The sequence below is a fragment of the Melopsittacus undulatus genome, chromosome 1 (genome assembly GCF_012275295.1).
Source record: "Melopsittacus undulatus isolate bMelUnd1 chromosome 1, bMelUnd1.mat.Z, whole genome shotgun sequence".
Taxonomy (NCBI): Eukaryota; Metazoa; Chordata; class Aves; order Psittaciformes; family Psittaculidae; genus Melopsittacus; species Melopsittacus undulatus.
In genome coordinates this window covers 107,519,419-107,526,420 of record NC_047527.1, presented here as the reverse complement: position 1 = coordinate 107,526,420, position 7,002 = coordinate 107,519,419, and positions in this window count along the sequence as shown.

Below are 7,002 nucleotides of genomic sequence, written 5' to 3'. Positions count from 1 at the left end.
TGGGGCTGCCGGACTCCTGTGCTTGATATTCCAGAGCCTGCACTGATGATGCTCGGCTGGCAGTGCCGGGGCTGCTGGAATCCTGTGTCTGCCTCGATGATGCCTGGCTGCTGGGGCTGGGGCTGCTGAAATTCAGTTCCCCATATCCAAGAGACTGCTCCGATGCTGCTGGGCTGGCAGTGCTTAGAGCAGGAAGCTCTGAGCTGCCACTGGAGGCTGCAAGGGAAAGCAGAACATTAAGGGCTTGGCTCCCAGGCCTGGGGCAGGGTAGGCCAGAGCAGTGCCCCAGCCCTCCTGGAGCATTCAGGCTCTGCCAAGCCCACACCAGGCACCCACTGCCAGGCCTCGCCTGGCCCCTGGCCCCAGCCCAGGAGCAGCTGGGTGCTTTGACACTTACGGGTGCCCAGGCCAGCACATCTGTTACACTCCCATGTGGCCTCATCGCTGTTCCCCACGTTGGAGCAGCGTCTGTGAGTGCCCACAGCAGCGCAGGAGCAGCACAGGAAGAGCTGCCAGGGCCTGGGGAAAGAAACAGGTTCATGTCTCTAAGGATAAAGTGCCCACAGCACGGGATTATCCAGCAGAGCTCTTGTTCTCAGCCCTTCTGCTTTGAGCCATTGCTGAGACAGAGATCCCGTGCTGAGCCCCTGGGTGCATATCTTTGGCAACTTACCCGTCTGGCTCTGCCCCCTCCCTGCCTTCTGGACAAAGGCACTCCCTGGCATTGCAGCTCCCATGCCTCTCGTACAGTCCTTCAAATGCGTCGTTGTCTTCCCATGACGCTTGTCTGATGGAGAAAGGAAAATTGATGAGCCCCTGCTGCCACAGCATAAGGCATATGCAGGGCAGGGCCTCCCCACTCTTCTTTTCCCCGACACCCTGTTTCCAACTCCTGCATGGAGCTAAAGCCTAGACTTGGGGGTGAGTGGAGGGCCACAACTGCGGGGGCAGGTCCAGGCTTGTCACAGTGCTGGCAGGGAGGACACTGACCTTACGGGGATTCGGATCCCCATGCGCAACATTTCTGACTGAAAGAGTTTCCTGTTTTGACACAGGGGGCAGTGCAAGCAGAGTGCACCAGCACGCATAGCCAGTCCCTGCAGGAGAAACAGAAAGAGCGTGAGTGAGGCTCTGGTGCTGCTGAGAGGTTGCTGTGCCCGCAGCAAGGGAACGGCTCCTACCTGGATGCAGGCCCTGTGGAACCAGGCACGTTTGCAGACTGGGCACACCATGGTTCCATAGGTCGTTCTGCCTGCAAGTGGGTCAGTGCAGATGAGGCAGTTGGCGTCCTCTGGAGCCTCCAGCTCTTGCTGCTGTGGGCGGTGCTCCCAACAGAAGGAACTAGGGGAAGAGGGAAGGGATGGGTGAGATGAGAAGCGCTGGGTCCTTCCCTGGTGATGGGGAGAAGGGTAGAGGGGGTACCTGTACGGCATGAAGTAACCGGTGATGCATCCACCCTCCGTGGCACAGGGGAGATGGAAGCTGCGGTTGCAGCCCACCCCATCGCAGGTGATGGTGGCCCCCCTTTCACCACACACAAAGCAGACCTGGAAAGAGCAGAGCAGCCGCCATCAGTGGCAGCCTCACGGTCTCCACAGCCAGACCCACACCTTGGAGCAGGGTGCAGGATGTGGCCCCAGCTGGATCACAGGCCACAGATCCACCTGGCAGAGCAGGCTCCTGTGCTGGAGCCTCTGTGGAGCCGCTGGGAGCAAGACTTGTGTCCCAGAGCTGGGTGGAAAGGCTGGGATTCTGTTCTTGACATCTGCGCTAAGCTCCCGCAAACCTCTCCTGGCACGAATCACCCTGATCATCTCAGATCCTCACCATCTCAGCTGCCTTCTCGGCTGCACGTTCAATATCCATAGAAATATATATCATTTGATCTTCCTGTTCCGTCCCTCGTGGCAGAAGGTCACTGGCAAAACGCTGCAGAAGAGCAGAGACAAGGAGCAGATGAGGGGCATGTGGCAGGACAGGTGCGTTGCAAAGATGAAAGCAGCTCCAGAGGAACTCACCAGGCAAAAGCGATGGGCGGAGACCCATGGAAGATCCAGTTTTGGCCCACAGATGTCCGTGTCTGCCTCTGCGCGGCGACACAGAGCGCATGCTGGAGGGGAGAGAGCAAATGCCACTGAGAATGAGCAGCTCTGTGGGGCCAGGGATATGTCCCTTAGGGACAAGTGCTGCTCTGTCCCTGTCTAGCTGGCTGCTGAGCAAGGCTGGAAGCCTTGGAGGAGAAAGGGCACTGTAGGCACGGGTGTCCTGGAGGGTGCACACTGCCCAGCCCTGGTCCCGCTTGCCAAGCAGAGGAGCGGCCCTCCCCCACAGTGTCTTTGGAGCTCCTGCCTCCCTGTGCCAACGTTCCTGGTCCATGCCAACAGCCTCAGGAGTCCCTCTGCCAGGCTGTAGGAGAGGGACTTTGCTCTCACCCTGCTCCGTCTCGTCGGGTGTCTCAGAACTCCTTTCGGACATGTCAGACATTTGATGTGGGCGTTTGGAGAGTCCCTGTCTCAGCAGCGCTGGGGCTTCTTCTCCAAATGCTCCTCTGCTACCTCTGAGGCAGAAGAGAGACACGGGTGAGTTTGCAGCACAGGCCAGAGCTCTGCGGTGCGGAGCCCCCTTCTCCCTCGGCAGGCCCCCGAGAGCCCTGTCCCTGCCCTCCGCTCCCCGCACCTCACCAGGTCGCAGTGATGCACCGTGCCCTGCGTTCCCCTTTTTATAGGCCTGCCCCGGCACCGGTTACCGTGGCCTCTGTGACATCATCACCGCTGGCCCGCGTGCACCCCAGATACGGGTAGGGGCACCCCCGGCCGTACACCACCCATTGTGACCCGGCCACTGCATCACGGGGCTGGCTGTGAAGTGCAGTCAGGGACCTGAGCCCTTGGCACCCAGGTCAGTGGGGCGGCTGCTCCACCTGCAAGTGCAGAGTCAAGGGCCAGCTTAGGGACATGGTTTCCTGGTGAACTTGGCAGTGTTAGCTGAACGGTTGGACTCGATGACCTTTACGGCCTTCTCCAACCTAAATGGTTCCTGTGACTCTCATTACCATTCCACTATTATTTTAGCAGCATTTGCTTGCGCTATGATTTTCCTTCAGTCGTCAATTCCTTACCATTTGATCGTTGCTTCATCCAGAAGAAAGCCCTTTTAATTAACCCACCAAGAATGACTTCCCTGAATAATTCACCTGCGACACCAGGACAAACACCAGACTGTGTCTGGAGCACAGCCAGAGTAGAAGAAAAGCAATGATGGAATAGTTTGGGTTGGATGGACCTTCAAAGGTCCACTTAGTGGCTGCTGTATAGTTTATCCATAAAAATAGAGAAGCCGCTGTTGGTTGTGGCAGTCATTGGGACTCCATTAAACTCATGTGGTGAGTGCAGCTGAAAGAGGCAGCTAACAGATGAGTAGTTTCTCTGCTTCCCTTTGAGATATGACTGTCTTTTGTTTGACTTGGTTTGTTGGCACTCTATTTCCAGCTCTAAGGTTGTGTGGGACATAACCATTCCTGTGTGAAGTGAACTTTGCTTTGGTTTTGACAGCTTAAAGGAATAGGAAATCCTGCGTACTTCACTACAAATGCTGAGGTATCAGACAGTGATAATGTATTTTTCTTTCCCTTCATATAGAGGACATGGTGAGACTGTAAGGATGTCTTCAGTTTCTCTCCATGGCAGTAAGCAGATATCTTATCCATTCAGTTTCAGTACAGACTGAATAATACTGAGCTTCCAGGATAGGGCAACCCATATCTCTTCACTGTTCATGTTCATGCCAATGATTGTCAGAGGAGAGGTGAGCAGAAGAATTTGTCATCATGCTAAGAGACTTAGAGTAAAAAAAACAGTCTGAAATATAATCCATACATACCTAGCTCCAGGGGGATATTTTATGTAGCATTAAAAAAGGAAAAGGGTAATTAATTCCACATGCTACTCATTTTTCAGAGAGTGGCACCCAAATCACCATGTCATATGTTGTACCACCAAGATGTAAGTCTTCCTGTAGCAGTTTGAATAATGCAAGAAGCCTACATCAGAGATTAGGGTAAGAGATTTTCTATTGATAAGACTTTCTGAACCTTCAGGAACTGCTAGAAAAAGAGAAGTTGGCTGATTTGTTTCAATGGGAGCTGTAAATGGAATTGCTAACTTCCCTCTCACAGACGAGGCTCAGAAACACATGGACAAACAAATATTTCTCTTTAAAGAGAGGCCTGGTAAGCCTGATTGGAAGTTAAGCTAGCAATGATGATATGGCTCATGAGACATTTTCTTGTCCCAGTGTTTTCATAGCATGCCCTGGTTTGCATGCCACTGATGGCCTAATTCTGGTAACCTCCTAAGTGAATTTTACGTAAGTCTGTTCCCACAGTCTGTCTAACTCAATGACACTTTACTATTTGCTTTAATCCAACCAATTTCTACACCTAGAACAGACCTAAATGGATTTTCCAACTCCTTGGGAAAAAAAAAAAAAACACCACCTGCCTTTGTAATTAATAGCTATTTTTATGACTCAAATGTGTTCTGCTAAAAATATTCCAGCTAGTAGAATATTCCCTCATTGCTATGGAAGCTACAGTGCTTCTGTATCCTTCAGCATGTCCTAACTAAATGACAGCCATAATTAATTGGGGCAAAATTGCATTGAGTAGGATGGTCACTTTCAGTACAATTAAAAAGAAATGTTCTCTAGTACAAAAGAAGAGTTCTCCCAAGCTCTACTGCAAAGATAGCCTGACAGGTTAATAAAACCATTTCTAAACAGTTGTAAGAAATCAGCCATCTGATTCAAAAATTCTGTTCCTCAATTAACTTATTATTCAGCTACTGAAAACTTCAGCTTCCCATCTGTGAGACAACAAAATCCAATGAAAACAATATTAATAATAACGTTCTAAACAGAAAAGGCTTTCAAAGCATTCATAAAGTGGAAAATAAAAGCAGAAGTATATCCAAAGCTTTCTGGCGTTTTGCATATTTAAAATTTTTCAGTCTAGCTGCCAGGATTCAGTGGCTTAAGAGCAAGAGGTTATATTTTATAAAAGTTATTAATATGGGTGGATAGTGACGTAACTTTCATCTAATTTGAACAGTAAGTCTCTACTGTATGGGTCAGTTAATTTTAACTACAATTTGTACTGTTAAGAATACACATTCCAAAATTGCCCACAGGTGGGAAAATCATATTTACTGTGTCTGATTTGAATGTTTCATGCTGGTAGTGTGTATGTCCTGTATAAAGATCACTCAATAGAATGTGTGTGCATCTGCATGCATATGAGAGCTACCAGTTAAAATTGTATGGATATGAAAATACCTTGCAATCCAGAGATGAACTTTTTTTCTTCCAGATACAGGATCTCATTTTTGATTAATCATGTTGTTGCTTATGAAACACACGTAAAATCCAAGACCTTACATTAATAATATAAACTGGACAATCATTTGATGGAAATTTCCATCAACATAGTTGACGGAAAATTACTTTGTTTGAAACAATTTTGTAAGTCCTTATGCATGGAATGGTGTCCTTGTATTGCAGCCTACCAATACTATTTATTTTTCTGATCAGATATAAGCTCAAAATGGTTACATAAATACATCCAACTTCTAGGATGACATACGGTGTCACTCTTAACAGTCTGCATTTACCCAGGGAAAGAACACACAGAGGAGCAGCAGCTTCTCATATTCTCATAATAGCAACTGTCAGCCTGCGTTACATTTATATTGTTACATTAGCTTGCAGTTGAAGAGAGAAAACCTATCTTCTAGGCAAGAAGCACAGGCCGAGTGCTGGAACTGACTTATACTCAGCCCTCCAAGCAGTACAAGCCTAACTGGGCCTAAAATACTTGGATTTTGAATTTAAGCAGACCTATCAACAGCAGCAACAGGTACTTCAGGGTAACAATAGCTACTTCCGGGTGAAGGTGGACACTATTTTTAACATTTCACATATTGGAAAAAACCCACAACATAGAGCACAAGGCAGAAAAACCCCAATCCTTTGTTTAGAGTTTCCATATACAGAAGTGGGTGCAGTAAGAAAATTCAAGATGGCAAGTCTTGGAAGTGATGAAATTATAATAAGAAATTTCTTTCAGAAAACTACTATAATTTAAAAGCTTAATTTTGATCTTAAATTCCAGGGAGGGAGTGGTGGAGTCTGTCTCTCTTTGAGAGTAAAAGAGTGTGGGACTTGGGTTTGCTTTTTTACTATGGGGATCAGAACTGATGCTCTACTACCTTACTGTGAAAAGTACCTGCCATTTCTTCTCTATCTGGATTACTAAAGCTATCCTAATTTAACTTGTATTGTGCATTATTACCATATAAACCCAACAGTGAAGATGAAGAGAGACATTTGTGTTTATACCCATGAAAAACAAAAGTCTACATCAGACCAGGGAATTAGGATCTGTGTCTCTGACAGTTCATTGTGCTCTGGGTTGCAGACGCTGCTTCTGAGGTATACAACAGCTTTGCTCCCGAAGCAGTGCCTGTTGTTTATGTAAGGCACTTACTTTTACTGCTGTGACTTGGCACCATCATGTGGCCACTCTGAGTTTGCTCAACTTAAGTTACAATTTACATACAAAAACATTTGCAACAAATTAATTAGAATATACAAATTATTTCAGTCTGGTTTAGAAGGAGATGGTACATACCTTAAATATATGTTCACTGAATTCTGAACACAATTGTCCTTCCCCCGACCCCCCCCGGATCTGTGCTCATTTAATCATGATTTTTCTCACAATCCCTAAATCAGAAGCTGTTAAGCCAAAAAAGTTTAAGGCATTTTCAGCGCTTGGTCCAAATTTACCATTAGTGTAGAATAGTATCATATTATAGACAACTATCTTCTTCCTCACTACAAGAGTTTTGGAAGTAATTTGCAGGATTAAACAGGATGGTATTAAACCAGAAATCCCAAAGGATTTAGAATTTCAGTAAATCTCACAAGCATGTTGCTTACAGGAGT